The 17,688-nt window shown below is 37.4% G+C and overlaps 1 protein-coding gene across 3 annotated transcripts in view; it reads right to left on the bottom strand.

The window, feature by feature from the left end:
• Nucleotides 1-17,688, bottom strand: part of COLEC10 (collectin subfamily member 10) — a 412,450-nt gene that overhangs the window by 101,681 nt on the left and 293,081 nt on the right. The window contains exon 1 of one of the 3 annotated variants that reach the window (XM_081071267.1): nt 9,207-9,310. The exons of 1 other annotated variant lie outside the window; for it this stretch is intronic. The gene's annotated coding sequence lies outside the window, so the exon portion shown is untranslated. Of the gene's footprint in view, nt 1-9,206; nt 9,311-17,688 lie in introns of those variants that run through there. One more of the 3 variants, XM_081071266.1, reaches the window with a different exon arrangement.

The following is a 17,688-nucleotide window of genomic DNA, read 5'->3' on the forward strand; positions in this document are numbered from 1 at the left end:
CCCCTCTATTCAAGGTTGCCTTCACCACGAGACCCACTGTCTTCCTCTCCACATTTCCTGCAATCACCCTTAATGAGCTCAACATTTTCACCTCCATCACTTTGGCCTCTACTCCATCTCAACCACCCACTCATGTGAACATATGTTCTGCCTAATAACAGAGCCCTTTTGGAAATGTCCTATTATTATTCCAGTTCTCTTAATACATCCAATAAAGCAATTCCGTAATGTCATCCATATCTCCATGCCTTTCCCCTATTACTTTTTGTTTCGTTTTGTTTTAGTATCCATAGCCCTCTCCCATTTTCGTTGTGCTCCTTTTCCTGCCTAGGTTCCATGTTCAGAAATGTAGTTACTCCTTTGCAAACACTCAACTTTCGTCCCCCTTCCTCTCCCTCACTCTGCCATTTTTGCCTGGTGAAATCCAAGCCTGCTTAAACTCAGCTATTTACTTGCTCTGTGCCTATACCTGAGAGGCCATCTGATGCTTGGGGAAAAGCACACCAGTATGGTAATGGGCCTCATTTCAAACTTACAATCCTAAGTCTCAAATTGGCACTCTGAAATGCCTGATAATCCTACCACACTTCTCCAGGAGTCTTATTTCCCCACACACCACTGCATCATCCTTTTCAGAGAGCCAACCTGTCCTCCTCTCTTATTCTCAGCTGAAAACATCGCAGGATAATCCCCCAAAGATAACTAGAAAAGAACAACTTCATTTTCTCTCTCTTCTTGTTTTTTCAATCTTCATCTTCTCATCTCTAATGCTTATACCTTCTTTCAGTTGTGTCTGCACACTCTGCTTTTCTCCCCAATTTAACGCAATAGGTGTCCTGGTCTCATGTAAGGTGACACCCTCCTTTAATACTCTGGAGACCAGCACTTTTCTCTTTCTTTACCACATTATTTTCCTCCTTTCCACTGACTCATTCCTATTTGCCTCAATAACCATCTTTTAAAAAGACCGCATAACTCTTTGCAGTTATCATTTCAATATACGCGTACGCCCCCTTCACAGTAAAATGCTTTAAAGAACTCTCTGTTCTCACTGCTTCCACTTCCTCATATTCTGTGTTTCCTAAACTCACTGTAATCGAACAGTCTTAATTGATATCATTTTTATCAGAGACCAACATCTTCTTCTCAAAAGTTAACGGTCAATCTTCTGTCTTCACTGAATGCAACATCTCCATAGGATTCAACTGACCACTCACTTCTCTTAATTTTATTTTCAAGGCTTTTGAGACCATATTTATGTGTTTTTTCTTCCTTCTTGAGGGACACTCTTCCTCAATCTCCTTTGCTAGCTCCTTTTCTTTATCAGACCTCTAACAAATGAAAACTCTTATGGCCCTGTCCTCAGCCATTGTCTGTTCTCTAGCTATACTCATCCCGAAGTAAATTTTTTTTTTCATTCCCATGGCTTCAAATGCCATCTAAACACCACTCTTCCTCATACAAAGTATTTCATCTAACCTTGATGAATAAATAAATGAATGGCAAAAATGCAACCATATTGATAGTCTTGTACATATGAGTATCTTGTGTATATTTTACTGTGTGACCTTGAGAAAACTACTTAGTGTATTCATGCCTCAACTGGTAATGTAATTGAATGCCTGGAGTTCTTGTGAAAATTAAATGATAATGTACACAATGCACTTAGCATAGTGTCTAGAAAATAGGAAGCACTCCATAAATGCTAACGCAGCAATACATATTAGTTATATTAAGGATGAGACATTATTTGGAAAAACACAATTAACTCAAGTAAATCCAACTTCAGAAATTTTCCTCCCAATTAAGTCAAGTAAATCCAAGTTCGGAAACCTTCATCCCAAGGTCACATGCACAGGATTATATAAATCACTTGACATTTCAAGAATGTCTATTCAGAAGCATTCCCGGCACAATGCTTAAATGATGAAGCCCTTTATTTGGTCAAGGTGATGGTTTCCTAGCTCCATGACAGTTGCCCAAAAGCAATCCAATGCCTCAATTTTACATAAGAATTTTACATAGGAATGGAGCCAATTGCACAGAAGTTGAGAGTAGGTGCTAGTTATTAAATACAGACATAGGGTTTAAGTCTATGCACACTGGGAATAGTTGAAATATTTACTCCCTTTGGAGAACATGTCATAGGTAAAAGGCAAACTTAACTTATTCCTTCTAAATTTATACTGTTTGATATTCAATGTCTCATTTTATCTTTAAGTCAACCTTATGAGGTGGCAGGAAGAATATAATTTGTATTTTACAGATGAAAATATTGTGGTTAATTAACTTGTCCAAGGTCATGTGACTTATAATTGGTAGCTTCGTCCCTGGGATGCAGTTCCTGATTATTGCTAGTCTACTGAATGCTCCAGTATCGGCCCTTAGTGCTGCTGCCTTGTCAAGTCTACAATGAACTGATTTTATTACATTAAACAGAACAGGTTGTTTTTCCCTTCGCACCCATACCTCCATTTATTGCCATCTAAAAGATTTCCTTATCACCCCCGGACTGAGAAGCTGCACTTTCTGCGCTTTAGCCTACTGTGTATAAGTTTACACGTCACAGAACATAGTGCATTAACACTTGAGGGCTTCCCTAAGGCAGAAGATACCCAAACACTCAGCAGTTATAAACTATGACCAATGAAGGAGAAAGATCTATGGCAAAAGCACAGCTTCCAAAGAGATTTCTTTATAAAGCAGGGAGTAGGGAACAGGATCAGAAACACTCAGAGCTGGGTCATCATCGCCTTGCTACGCCATTTGAAGTGTAAATACTTTGAATCTGTTTTCTCATCCGAAAATGAGGACACTAAGGTTTAATTCATAGGGTCACCATGATGGTTCAAGTGTCTCACACATTATAAGTGCTTATTACGTATTTGTTCCCACTGCAGCCCCTCAATAACTCCTAGATCATTTTGGTTAAAGATGTCACACTGCAGTGAGTAGCAAGAACAATTCCAATTGGGCAGTTCATTAAAAGTGCAGTAGAAAGTAATTAAAATCAAATATGTACTCTTGCCTTGTTCTTTGTTTCAAATGTGTTCACTTTGTTTTGTGAAATTAATTGAAAATCTCAGTGCAGGAAAAACTATATGGAAGGTAATAGGACGTTTCTATTGCTCAGGCCACTTAAAGTGTCTTTTTAAAAGTAAATGCTTACGTCATTTGAGAATGCTTGATTTGAAGAAGAAATTGCATCTTGGATAGGTACTGCTTGGATTTCCTCAAGGGGATTTTTGCTGATAAATGAGCATAATCTTGTGTATCAAATGCACAGACTCGTTTAAAAATCTATCTCTTTTAATTCTTTCAAGAATATCATCTTTTACTCACGCACATAATGTTTCTTCTCCCCCAAATAGCCCCTACCTCGTTAGAAAAGCCAGAAGAAAAAAGATTAGAAAATGAACTGTATTCATTTTCAGAATCTAGAAATCTGCTTAAGATGCATTTCTAGAATTACAGCTTACATAGATACCCTGGAAGTAAAAGAGGCTGAATGTTTCCAATTCTTTTATATGTCATCAAATTAGAAGAGAAAATGGCCAAAATACTTAAATGAGTATACTTTTGTGAGGACCAAATTGATAATTAATAAAAGAGAACTTTCCCATTCACATCGTCAGTGGGTCTATAAACTGTTCAAATTGTTCTAAAGTTATAATTCAATTGTAAAAATGATCACTTACAAATTATTTTACTGATAACATTTATAAATTGCTTTTCAGTCTTAAAAGGTATTTTTGATTTATTGTTTCATTTGGTAAACAATCCAGAGACAGGGTTTTCTTTACACCCATCTCAGCAGATGGCTAGAAATTGAGTCACAGATTTAAGGAATGTGTCTAGAATACACTCTAAACAAATAGAAACGAACAGACAGAACTTGAGCCTGGGTCTCTTGACCTCACCTACAAATCCTTTTCAATATCCACCTTACTTTAGACTTATAAGGCCTTAATGTGGTCACGAGTTACTTCTTGGGGAGCAATTTTGGGTTGTCACTACTTTGGGTAAGTCACTAACTTCTCTGAAGCTCAGGTATCTGTTCTTAAAATAGGGTCATCCAGTGTCCTCCCAAGGCTTTAGAAAGAGCAAAGGATACAATGAATGTGAAGACACTTTGCGCTGGATTTTCCTTTTGCTATTCCGAAAGTCATCAATTGGACATTCAGGTCAGTAGAAGCCGACAGCCTAGCAAAATGGAAAGAGCGTGACCACTGGCGACCCTGAGATCTAGATAGAAATCCTTGTTTATCACGTGCTAGCACTGCAACCTTACCCAAGTTCCTTACTTTCTGAGGCTCAGTTTCCTCACCGGCAAAACTGGCGCATGCAGTCAATGGAGCTGTACGATCGATCTCTGATTTACCTGTCTTTTTTTAGTTGAAACAGCTGTTACACAGGTTTTCATCATATTTAGGATATTGTAAGAGACATTTAATATCTACATAGCATAGGTATACTTGCCTTTAGAGCCACCCAGTTTTATTTTTTAACTGTAAATTTCATCTTCACGTTACAGACAGGTCTATCAAATTGAGTTAAAATGGAAGTAATATATATCCTTCTCAGTGTATGACAAAACACAACAGACACATACCTTGAAATCCAAGCAGATAATAGAAAGACCCAAGAGAGAAAAGAAAAGATCTGTACAGAAATGAAACCTTTGCTCAGCTGTACAAGTATGGAGAGAAACAGAGGTTTTGATCGCTGGGTGAAGGGCAGACTACTTAGGTATGGTTTCCGTGCACACATAGTAGTAAACTAAGGCCACCTAGGGAGGTGGGAGTCCTCGGAGAACCCACGGGAATGACTCGGGTGCTGTGAAAACTCTCAGAACAACTTGTCGATGTGAATTAGCTTCTTTCTCAGACCCCATAAAGAAAGCCACCTATGGCCAAGTTTGAGCACAAAGTATCCATTTGCTTTCCTTTTTTTTTCTTTTAATTTATCGAGGTAACATTGGTTAACAACAATATATAAATTTTAGGTGTATAATATTATAATTCAATACGTGTATACTCTATTGCGTGTTCACCACCAAAAATCTAGTTTCCATCTGTTACCATATATTTGACCCCATTTACCCAATTCACCCTCCTGCCAACCCCTCTTTCCTTCTGGTAACCTCTATCCTATTGCCTGTATCAATGAGCTTCTGTTATTGTTTTTCAATTTGCTTGTTACTTTTTTGGTTTATATTCCACATATGAGTGAACTCATATGGTGTTGTATCATTTGATTCACAATCGTTTCTTCTTGCTAAAGCAGCACATGGCAAAAGGAAAATTCTGTAAGTAGAGCGGCAGCCAGGATTCATACCTTGCTACCACTCTCCCAAACAACTTTCGAGGGGGACCTGTCATATCCCACCCACGAAACCTCCTGCTGAGACTCTGGCAAAAAAATAGATTGCTTCACGCATCAGCAGCCCAGAGTTATTTTGGGTCTGCCATTTACCAGCAATGGGGCCTTGTGTGGGTCACTTGACCTTTCTGGGCTTCTGTTTCTTTATCTATAAATCTATGACGTTAGACTGAGTATTGAATATCTGCCAGACCCTCCCTGCCCCAATGTTCTCTGATATCCAACATATGAACTGATAACAAGGGTTCCCTAACTAAAACAAATTCAGTGTTGTATCCAATTTGGAATGCACTGACATGATGTTACTAGATTTAGCATATCTGTGGAGAGGGGGGAAAAAAAACAGAGTTTACTGGCAGCCTGGGTGAGTCAAAAGGCCAAGCTATTTTTGGTAAAGCCCACTAAACTGGCTCAGGCATTTATATGCATTTTCTCAGCAATTGGACAAAGACATCCTACTCGAATTCCAGGGAAAGACTTACCTACACCTTTGCTGCAAATTAGTAGTAAAACAAAAGTACTCCGCTGAGCGAGGGCTTCCCACACTGAAAGCTGGCTTTGTAACATGATAAGTGCTAGTTGGCAAGGTTATCAAGTGACCTAGGACCGTGGACTAGGACTGATAGCTTCAGGCAGAGGGAGAGAAGCATGTTTGCACTCTTTTTTTCCTTTTGTCCACATGAACTTGAATGAATAAGTCATCGCAGTGTGAAGACTTCTATTGCCAGGGCTGTGAGTTTCGATGACCATTATATGTTGCGTGTGGAAGACAACTTTGCGAATGCAAGTCAGATAAGTGGTCTCTCTGGTCCATGCAGATAATTACAGTAAATAATATGCTTTCCTTTCCTCCCCGACACTGCTGTCACATCAAAACTACGGACATTTGAGGGAGTGCAGCTGGCTAACATGAGCTGACGCTGGGGTATAACGTACAACATGGCAACTACAGTTAGCACTGCTCTATGGTATGTTTGAAAGTGGCTACGAGAATCGGTCCTCCACGTTCTCTTCACAAGGATAAAAGCACTTGTTTTGTATCTGTATGAGCCGATGAATTGTGAGTACACTTGCTGTGGCAATCATTTCGCAATACCCTGTTTCCCCGAAAATAAGACCTACTCGGACAATCGGCTCTAATGTGTGTCTTTTGCAGAAAAAATTAATATAAGACCCAGTATTATATTATATTACATATTTATATTATGTTATATTATATTATGTTATATTATATTATATTATATTATATTATATTATATATTATTATTATTGTTATTATATTGGACCGGGTCTTATATTATAGTAAAATAAGACCGGGTCTTATACTAAGTTTTGCTCCAAAAGACGCATTAGAGCTGATTGTCGGGCTGGGTCTTATTTTCGGGGAAACACAGTATATGTAAATAAGTCATTATGCTGCACACGTTAAAGTCACACAGTGCTGTATGTCAATTATATCTCAATAAAACTGAAAGAAAATAAACAAGAAAATAAATACATTAGTTTTGGGTTTTTTTTAAGAGCGCTAACTCTGATAGCTAGTATGTGAATGAGGCAGCAAAAACTGACATTAGGAGCGGGGACTTTAAAATTAAAGTGCTAAGACATGAATCTCAGCTCGCCCTCCTTTTCTAGCTCTGCTCCTTTACTAGCTCTGGGAGACTGAGTTTTCGTGTCTATACAGTGGTGATCACAATTGCACCCAATGTGAATATGAATATTCATGTGAAGCAGTTAGCATAGAGGCAAACACACAGTGAGTACTAAGTAAACGCTAGCAGTATTATTAGTCTACTGCTAAAGTCAACTGTGAATTCCACTTTGTATAATTGTATATACTTTTTTATTAGGTTACTTGACAACCTTACCCCTCAAAACAGAAATTCATCTATTTTCATCCGTTACCTATTTTGCCACTTAGGATCCATCTTTGCCACGTAACATTCATTTTGCCATTTTACAGGTATAAAGTTAACCAGATTTACCCACAACTCCACCAAATACGAACCTCTGAAGACATAGGAGCTGGGTCAAACCACCTTCCAACCGGAAAGGAACTGAGCAATGGAAGCAACATGGAGAAAGCAGATGAAGAAATGTGAAATAAGAAGCCGGCTGTTATAGTATCATTTATACTATCGTATCATGTTAGAGTATCATTTAGGGTCTTAACTAAGGTACCCCTAAAACCTCAATCTTGAAATGTTTACTTGTGTAAGCCAACAAATTCTCTATTTTGATTGAGCCAGCATGGGATAGATCTTATGCCACCTTGAAAAGGACCGGTCTTAACTATCAGACACTTGTTAAAAATGCAACTCCCATGACCTAATGAATCATTCTTCAACAGTGGAGGTGAGGAATTTTCAAACTTTAACCCAAGTAATTATCTCACAAAACCACTGTTATGAACTGAATTGTGTGTCCCTAACCCCCAGTACCTTAGAATGTGATTTTATTTGAATATAGGGTCTTTAAAGAGTTATTTAAGGTTAAGTGAGGTCATTACAGTGGGCCCTCAACCAAAAGGATTGGTGTCCTTATGAACAGAGGAGATTAGGACACAGACACATACAGAGGGAAAAGCACGCAAAGACACAGAGAAAAGATGGCCATCCACAAGCCAAAGAGAGATGCCTCAGTAGAAATCAGCCCTGATGATACCTTGATCTGTGACTGGAGAAAATTAATTTCTGTTGTTTAAGCCACCCATTTTGTGGTACTTTGTTGTGACAGGCCTAGGAAACAAACGTAATCAGCTTTGGGAAACATCAATTCTGGGATTCCTCATTCTATGCTAACATCTGTTTTGCAACCTTAGAGCCTTTGAATCTCTCTGCGAAGGGAAATCACAAAATTCCAGCATGGCCCATTCTATCTCGGAACTGCTCTTTCTGTGAAAAAAAACCTTCCTTAGTTTGTGCTGAAATTTGTTATAACAATTAAAGTTCATAGTGATAACATTGGGACACTAAGAATCTAAAGTGGTTTCAGAATAATCAAAGAAAACATTTTACTCACTGAAAGTTTCAAGTTACGTATACTATTTACGGTTTGATATGACTATCCTAGATTTTAATGAATTTAGGACATTTCATAAATATCATTTGATTTTAACTAGCACTCTCCATTTACCAATTATTTTCGATAAAAGATAGTTTATCATAGTTTCTAAAAATAGATTAAAATATTATATGTGAAGTTTCTGCTACCAAAGGAATTTAAACTTCTGAAGTGTAATCACCAAATGATGACAAAATCTCAATAGTTTTGGCTTCACAATCCTTTTTGAGGTTAGACCCTTTTGCTTGAGAAGAAATGCTTGTTGCCTACAGATTTCTATCTCCACATCGCACGCTATTACCATAAAGGGACAGGCAACTCCAGTCAGAAAATGATACTTTCACTGTTTTATTAATAGTTCTACCACCTGTTTTACTGAAGCAATGATTATTTTGGACAGGTCCTGTTCAGTGGAGTTGTTTAAACTGATTCAATTACCTGTAAAATTGACCTCCAAAGCCTTTTCATTTCAGAGAGGATATTTCTCATTGTAAAACGAATACTGACAGGCTAAAATTGAATAAAGGTTCTTTCATTTCATCTGACTCTATTGAAACACGTATTAATCATGATAATAGCAATAGTAATAACATCTATGGATTGCTTAGTGTTTCCAATAGAAGTCTTTAAGTGTATTGCCTCATTTAATACACTTAGCCATGGATATAGGCTGTATTTACTATTTGCGTCCTACAGGTGAAACTCAGGGAAGTTTTTGTAATTCACACACTTCAGTTAAGTAGCAGAATCAACTTTCTTACCTATTTGGTTTGGTTTTAAAATTCTGCTGTCAGTGACATGGTGAATCCCACAAAGAAAATCCACAGTCTGACGAAAGGAAAATTCATTCTCTCAGCAACCCCTGTAAAATATCCATAAAACAGTGATACTAACACCTGTCTCTTGAGGTTGCTGTAAAGATTAAATATAAATGTAATTTATCTCAGTATCTGGCTACAGTTCTTGGCAGACGTTTCTTAAGTGCTTTATAAATGTCAATTTTCTCTCTTTCAGCCATTTTCGCCCTGCATTTCTAGGGCACTGAATTGGGCCACACAGGAACATCTATTATAAATAGAAGGTACAGTTGCTTTGGTCCCTCCTAGAGTGCATAACCAAGTGTAACGACAAAAGACTGTAATATGAAATGGTTACAAAATAATCTATTTTAATGAGCACTTAGAGCGAGGGTTTTGTAGCCAGCCTCCAGTGGATGCTAATTTTCTCTCCGCCATTTGTATTAGGTTGGTGCAAAAGTAATTGTGGTTTTTGCAATTATTTTTAACCACAATTACTTTTGTACCAACCTAATATAATCTTGCGCCAGTTATTTTCCCCCTCAACGTCTCAGCAACCTTATCCACAGAATGAGAATCAACCCCACTAGGTTGAAATGAGGATGTTAATAGCTATTCTTTGTGGGTGTTAATTTTTACCAGGGAGGGACTGTGAGAAATTTGCTTACTGTATCTCATTCAGGCCTCACAATGACAGGATGAAATGGATACCAGTTCACCATTCATTCTCAGGTCAAGGTAACCAAGACACAGGGAGGTAAATATCTGACAAATGGCATGTGGCCCGTTGTGGTACAGCTGGGAAGCCATCCCAAGCAGTGTGGCTTTACTGCCTAGTCTTTTAACACGCTACACAATAACGACTTCTGGATCATAAATGATATATGTGAAGTTCCAGAAATAGTTTCAATGTTCCCAAAAGAGCATATTTGCCATTATATTACAATTATGTGCCACTTGACAGGGATACGTTCTGAGAAATGTGCCATTAGCAATTTTATTGTTGTGTGACCATCAGAGAGTGCACTTATACAATCCTAGAAGGTATAGCCCACTACCGTGTTTCCCCGAAAATAAGACCTAGCAGGCCAGTCAGCTCTAATGCGTCTTTTGGAGCAAAAACTAATATAAGACCTGGTATTATATTATAGTAAATAATATAAGTATTATAGTCTCATATTATAGTAAAATAAGACCAGGGCTTATATTAATTTTTGCTCTAAAAGACGCTTTAAAGCTGATAGTCTGGCTAAGTCTTATTTTGGGGGAAATACGGTACTGTAATTGTATGTGTTACGTTTTCGCACAGCTGGCAGTACAGTAGGTTTGTTGTCACCAGCATCATCACAAACACATGAGTAATGCATTCCACTACGACATTATGATGGCTAAGACTTCACTAGGCAATAGGAAATTTTCAGCTTCATTATTATAATCTTAAGGGACCACCGTCGGACGAGGTCTGGCAATTAAGTCTGCGAACTTGTTGCAACAATATTGCTAATTTTTTTGATATCAGAGGGATTATTCATTATGAATCTGTACCAACTGGACAAACAGTTCATCAAGTTTACTATTTGGAAGTGCTGAAAAGGCTGCATGAAAAAGTTAGACTACCGAAAACTTTTCACCAACAATTCATGGCTCTTGCATCGCGACACTGCACCAGCTCCCACGGCACTGTCTGTGAGGGAGTTTTTAGCCAGTAACCAAATAACTGTATTAGAACACCCTCCCTACTCACCTAGTCTGCCCCCCCTCCCCCAACCATGACTTCTTTCTTTACCTGAAGAGGAAGAAACTATTGAAGGGAAGACTGTTTGATGACATTCAGGACAAAAAGGGTAATACAATGACAGCTCTGATGGCCATTCCAGAAAAAGAGTTCCAAACTTGCTTTGCAGGGTGGACTAGGTATTAGCTTCCCAAGGGGAGTACTTCGAAGGTAACTATAGTGATATTCTACAATGAGGTATGTAGCACTTTTTCTAGGATAAGTTAGCAAACTTAATTGTCAGACTGCGTATGTGCCATCTGTTGTTGACTGAAACATTATTTTTTGGTGCACGACTGTATTAATGTGTAAACCAAATATCAATTTAAAAATTCTTTCTTAGGCTAAAGGGAGATAATAAAAGGTTGCCTAACTTGTGAAAATAATGTCTTTAAGTACACTGAACAGCATTATGCTTTTTTTATTCCCTAAAAGAGAGAAAGCTCTAAACCTATGAAATTGATGGCATTTCCAGGCTTTTTAGATCCCTGCTTCTTCATGTCATTTCAAAAGATGACTTCTAACTTGATGACTTTTCCCATTAGCTCAGAGCCACTCAGCTTGCTTTGCCTAACAAAGGTCTACAGATAAATCATGCGTGGCTGACGTGATCTCCTTGAAGTTCTCAGTGGTCCAATCTGCCTTGATGTGGTTCCTTTCATGGCTTCATATGGCACTTGTGGGACATGAGTGGGCATGGGGCCAGAGGGGTCATATTGCACCCATTTGTTTTCTTCAAAATGAAGATTGTGTTTAAATCAAAAACTGTGTTCCAGGAACAAATCATTTCCCTTTGAAGCTCTATCTCCTAACGTGATATTTGAAGGTTTTGTGGAGAGAAATAATTTGCATTTTTACATATTCCTCCATGTTAATTGTGCCCTTTCATTTACACTGAAGAATGAAAGATTCAGATCCATCCTCCTTTCTTCAATATAAAGACAGGATCTATTCCGTGAGGCTTGCAGTTTTTAAAAATAATTTTCCAAATGATATAAGCTGTATAGTCTGTCTCTATTCTTGAGTTTTACGTACATATTTCTGTACTTAAGTAATACACTTATGATGTTTTTCAAAAAGAAAGGAATACCTACTAGGATTGTGGTTATTTCTGAGAACCATGTTTTCACAGGCTCAATAACTAAAAGATGTCTTAAAACGATATTGATCAGTGAGAGGAAAGTATAGTAATTAAAACAACAGCATGGTGTCTTACTTCATTTGGGCTATTGTAACAAAAATATCACTAACTGGGTGGTTTATAGACTCCAAACATTTGTTTCTGTCAGGTCTGGGGGCTGAGAAAGCCAAGATCAAGTCACTGGCAGATTCCGTGTCAGGTAGGGACCCACTTCCTCATAAATATCATCTTTTCCCTGGTGGAAAGAGGCAAGAGACCTCTTTCTCAGGCCTGTTTTATAGGGGCACTAATTCCTTATAAAAGGTTACACTGTCATGACTTAATCACCACCCTCAAAGGCCCCACTTCTTGATACCATCACCTTGCGGGTTATTATTTCAACATATGAATTTGGAGGTGGAGGATACAAACTTCCATTCAATCTATAACACATGGGGCTTTATGATCATTATTAAGAAAATGAAAAGGCAAGCCGCCGCCTGAGAGAAAATATTGACGATACATAGAGCGGACAAAGGATTGGCATCTAAAATACACAGAGAACACATACAACTGAGTAATTTGCAAATCCATATTTCTTAAATAGGCAAGAGATGTGGCCAGACATATCAGAAATAAAAGATATCTGAATGGTTACCAGGCACATGAAAGATGCTCAACATCATTACTCATCAGATAAACGCAAATTAAAACCCCTACCAAATGAGACCTCTCTAATCATTACAATAGCTAAAATTAAAAATACAAGAAAGCAAGAATACAAATACAAAATACAAAAAAAAATACAAAAAAAACGCAAGAATCTGAAGCAAGTGGAAGTCTCACACATTTCTGGCAGAAGACAGGTTAGCAGTGTCTTCTAAAGTTAAACATACACTTATCATATCATCCCGCAATTGCCAATTCTGGGTATTTACCTAAAAGAAATAAAAACATATGACCACACAATGACTTCCACATGAATTTTCACAGCGGCATTTTTCCCCATAATAATAATTTAAAAAAAAACAAACTAGAAACAATCCAAATATCCAATAGTTCGGGAGAAGATAAATATTATGGTATATCCATTCTGTAGACTACTACTCAGAAATAATCAGGAGCATTCTACTAATACGCAAACCAACAATGATGAATCTCAAAACTATTACGCTGAATGAAAGAAGCCAAACACGAAAGAACACCCACTTTATAATTCCTTATAGATGAAGGTCTATATAAAGCAAATTTAATCTTTATAGATTAGACAGAGAATAGATAAATGTCTTCCTGGGGCCAGAGTGGGAAGATTGACTGAGAGGAGTCACAAGGAAATTTCCTTGGGTGATGTATACATTTTATCTCTTGATTCTGATGATGGTTACACCAATGCAGACATTTATCAAAATCCATTCCACCATACACTAAAATGTATGTGTTTTACCTTCATAAAGCTGATTCAAATTAAAACAGCCTGGAAACAAATAAATATGCAAATAGTTATGTTGGAAGAGATGGAAGTTTTTAGGGAAAAAAATGCTTTGATCCAATGTTTAGCAGACTGCCATGTACTGGATAAGTATTCAACTGGCTCTGTGAATCCACAGATGGTAAATAAGAGTAAGAATAATCTTAGGAAAATATAAGTGAAAATGTCCTGAAAACTGGAATTTTTGACTGTGACATTTGAGAACTTTTAAAATTTTCTGATTTGATACAATGCACAAGTCCTCAAACATTTGAAGAATTTGATAGCATATTGACTTGGTAGAATTAACCTTATTACAATTTCCCTTTATAAAAATTGATGTTTTGTGATTTCTCTTGAAATACCTGAATTATGAGACTAGAAATTAAAATCGTATTCAAACATGTATTAGAATGGAAGAAGCAATGGACTGGATTCTGTCCTTAGCTCTAGGTTATCTAGATAAATTAGCTTGGAATGAGTCATCTCCATGCAACTCTATTTTGTAATTTGTAAAATCAAAGTGTGGGTAAATTTCCAGGTCTCTATAGTTCTTAAATCCCTGTATTAATTGCTCTAACTAGAGACTGGGATTTGATGTTTGGCCCTAGAAGGATGTGTGGAACCATAAGAGGGCAGCATTCCATTTACACAATTTCTTACACAATTTCCTGCCAGCGTTCAATACACCAAAATAATAAGACTTTGAGATTGGTACAGCATTTGCTAGTACTAACCCCCTTAGGACTATGTTAAGAAAAGTAATTTTTCTATTTTAAGTAAGAACACATAGATTTATTGCAACTGGAGTCAAAGGAGAGGCATGCTACTATTTCTCTGGCTATCAGGCTTCCATTTATTGAAATTAAAGAGACTATTCTTCAATCTCATCAATACTGTGACACATTAAAACACACTTGTCAACCCAACTCAGTGGGGACACTCTAGGGTCAGAATGCAGATTTATAAAAAGATATTTTTCTATGGATTGTGTGTAAACTGAAATGCATATCGTTGCAACTAAATGTTCAAAATCAGTTTCAATGTCCCACATCAAAACCACATTTCAGTAACAAGAGGTGAAGTGGGGAAAAAAAAAAAGTTCTCAAAGTTGGACGAGAATTTATTTGGATCTTATTTAGTTCTCAACGTATTTTTAAAGGAGTGGAAGGCTTAGTAACTACTATTAAGGCATTTACAATTATTTAAAGAAAATGGGTAATTGAAGAAAGATAGATTCTTTTATAATAAGAGGAATTCCAATTTTTTGAATCAGGGCTCCAATTGTTAGCTATGATTTATGCCTTATGAGCCGATCATCTGACAAGGACAGAAGGCCACGGAAGTTCGCTCAGCTCAGGGTGACAACAAGAAACTCATGGTTTACAGAACTAAACAGTCTCTTCCCTCTGTTCTGTCCTCAACACTGGTTCACTCAACACTGGTTCATCACCTCCTGGTTACCCTTCTCAACCTGAGGGTTGGAAAGCCCTCTTAACCTCTCTCCTTGGCTTTCAGTTCATTCTCCTACACAATGTTGAAGTATTTCATCACTCTCTTATGAAATCACCTCCATCTTTCATTGTTAGAGGAAAGGAATGTTTCACAGCTTGGAAAAGAAAGGTCCAAGTACAGGGAAATCGAGGAAACTTCACCAGTTACCAGCCATGTCCATACCCAGAGGACAATGTGTCACCCTGTTGGCTTACTAGGGATGTCTCAAAGAATTCATCTGACTTGCTTCAAATCACTGTCTTCATTACATTCATTAGAGTGTATGTTGTCTCACGATAACGGAGTGAAAAGGAGCAAATGAACAACACAGTGAATCAAACTGCTTTTCTTTGAAAAGAACATTTACACCAGAAATACAGAATCGCGTTTGGCTGAAATTACTCATGAGAGAACACAGCAGAATTTACAAGTCAAGGGAATGTAGAAATACTATATAAGTTTGCACCTTGCTACAGACCAGAAGAAAGCCATGTCTAAAAATGAAAAGAATGTCATTTGATTACAAATGCTTTTTTCTAATTATACTCTGACTCCATTTTAATATTTAAAATCAGTACTGATGTAATCTTAGGATGTTAATAAAATGTAAATTGCTTTTATCCTGACCTTCTGTTTTATTGTTTCTCCTCAGCTTTTAATACAGAATAGTTATTGCTATGGAAATGTTAAACTTCCTGTTTGTATTTCTGGAGCCTCGGAGGGCATAGAAGTTAGCCAGTTTAGGCTTTATTAGCTAGCTACTGAGAGAAAAAAATATCTGCAGCATTTTTGGTTTGTTTTGCTGCAGTTCACTAAATGAAAATTTGTCCATTAAAAGTCAACTTTGTGGTCAATGCCACAGAAGTGTCTCCCTTTTCTTCTAGTAACAAACTATAAACCTTACATTCATGTAGCTTAACTTGGAAGCTCTGTAATTGCTGCATCTAGACAAACATGAACTTGAATCGAAACATTCTCAAAATGTCTGTGCTTCTCTGGAATATTGGATGATCACAATGGGTAAGACTGGATAACATTTCCAGATGGATTTCATCATGGCTGCCACCCATTGGAGAAAGATGACAATGAAGAGCTGAGTCCTTTGCTTTCCAGGTTCATAAGTTTGATTCTGTAAGTTTACCTAGATGTCCGGTCTGATGCTACCTTATAAACAGGAAAGTCACTTTACTAATTACTAAGGGAGCTACTGAGAATAGTGAGAATGAACGACTCTAGTGATCAGAACATTCATGTCCTACAGCCCTCCTTTCATGGTATTTCATTGGAACAACGCAATTAGGAAACTGCTTTAGTGATAGTTGCTTGATGAGATAGCAGTAAAGGGACCAAATGTCCTTGAATGCATTCTTAGTTAAAGGAAGATACACCTCTCTCTAGTGATCAGAACATAGTACTTTGGTCTACGCTTTTAGATGATTAGAGGGTAATTATTAGAAGAAATCCATACTCTCTTTTTTTCCTTCTGATGTGCTTGCATTTATCCTAACAACTTGCCCTTTATTTTATCACCTAGGTCACCACATACACACACACACACACACACACACACACACACACACACACACCCTGGGTGTGCCAAAAAAATGTATACAATTGGACACCTTCGTCAATGTTGCTCAAGAAGTAGTTCGCCATCATCAGAAGTATCTGGACGGTAACCACTGATGGTAACCACTTTGAGGACCTCTTGTAACTGCAAAAGTCAAATGTGACTTGTATTCATCTTTTGTTATCAGTATATATTGAGTATTACAATATTAATATAGTTTTTTCCTTTCTTAAAATGTGCATACATTTTTTGGCACCCCCTGTATGTATGTATGTATGTATGTATATATGTATGTATGTATGTATATGTAGTGTGTGTGTGTGTGTGTGTGTGTGTGTGTGTGTGTGTGTAGAAAGAGAGAGTCTTTGCTCTACAGAGAGTTAATTTTAGTGGCGAAAAACAGACAAATAAGGCATATAATATTTTATGTGGTTAAAAACTAATATTGCATAGGGAATAGAGCCCATGGAATTGTAACAGCTATATAGGATGTCAGAGGGGTAATAGATTGGGGAGGGTTATCACTTTGTGGGGGGTGTAAACGTTGAACTATTACATTGTTTTGTACACCTGAAACTAATAAAAAATTTAAAAAGAATAATAATATTAGGAATAAAAATAAAGGAGAGTAAGAGAACAATGAAGGAATTGCTATTGTAGATAACATGGTCCATAAAGTCCTCTCTCAAAATGTGACATTGGAACAAAAGCCTGAATTAAGTGAAGGGCAGACCATGGACGTATCTGGAGCGAGAGGGCTTCAGGCAGAATGAGTCACAGTGAAATGGCCCTGAAATGGGACAGCGTTGGTTGAGTTTGAACCAGAAGGAAGACAATACAACTGGACCAAAGTGAATTCAGAGAGAGTGGTTTAAGATGTGGATGGCGCGAGGCCATTGTATAAAATTTGGAGTCTATTATGAGTTAAACAGCACACAACTGGAGGTTTGGAACAGAGTTAGGACATGACCTAGTTGATGCTTGAAAGAATCTCTCTGACCATTGCATATAAAATAAACT

This window comes from Rhinolophus hipposideros, assembly GCF_964194185.1.
Source record: "Rhinolophus hipposideros genome assembly, chromosome: 13".
NCBI lineage: Eukaryota > Metazoa > Chordata > Mammalia > Chiroptera > Rhinolophidae > Rhinolophus > Rhinolophus hipposideros.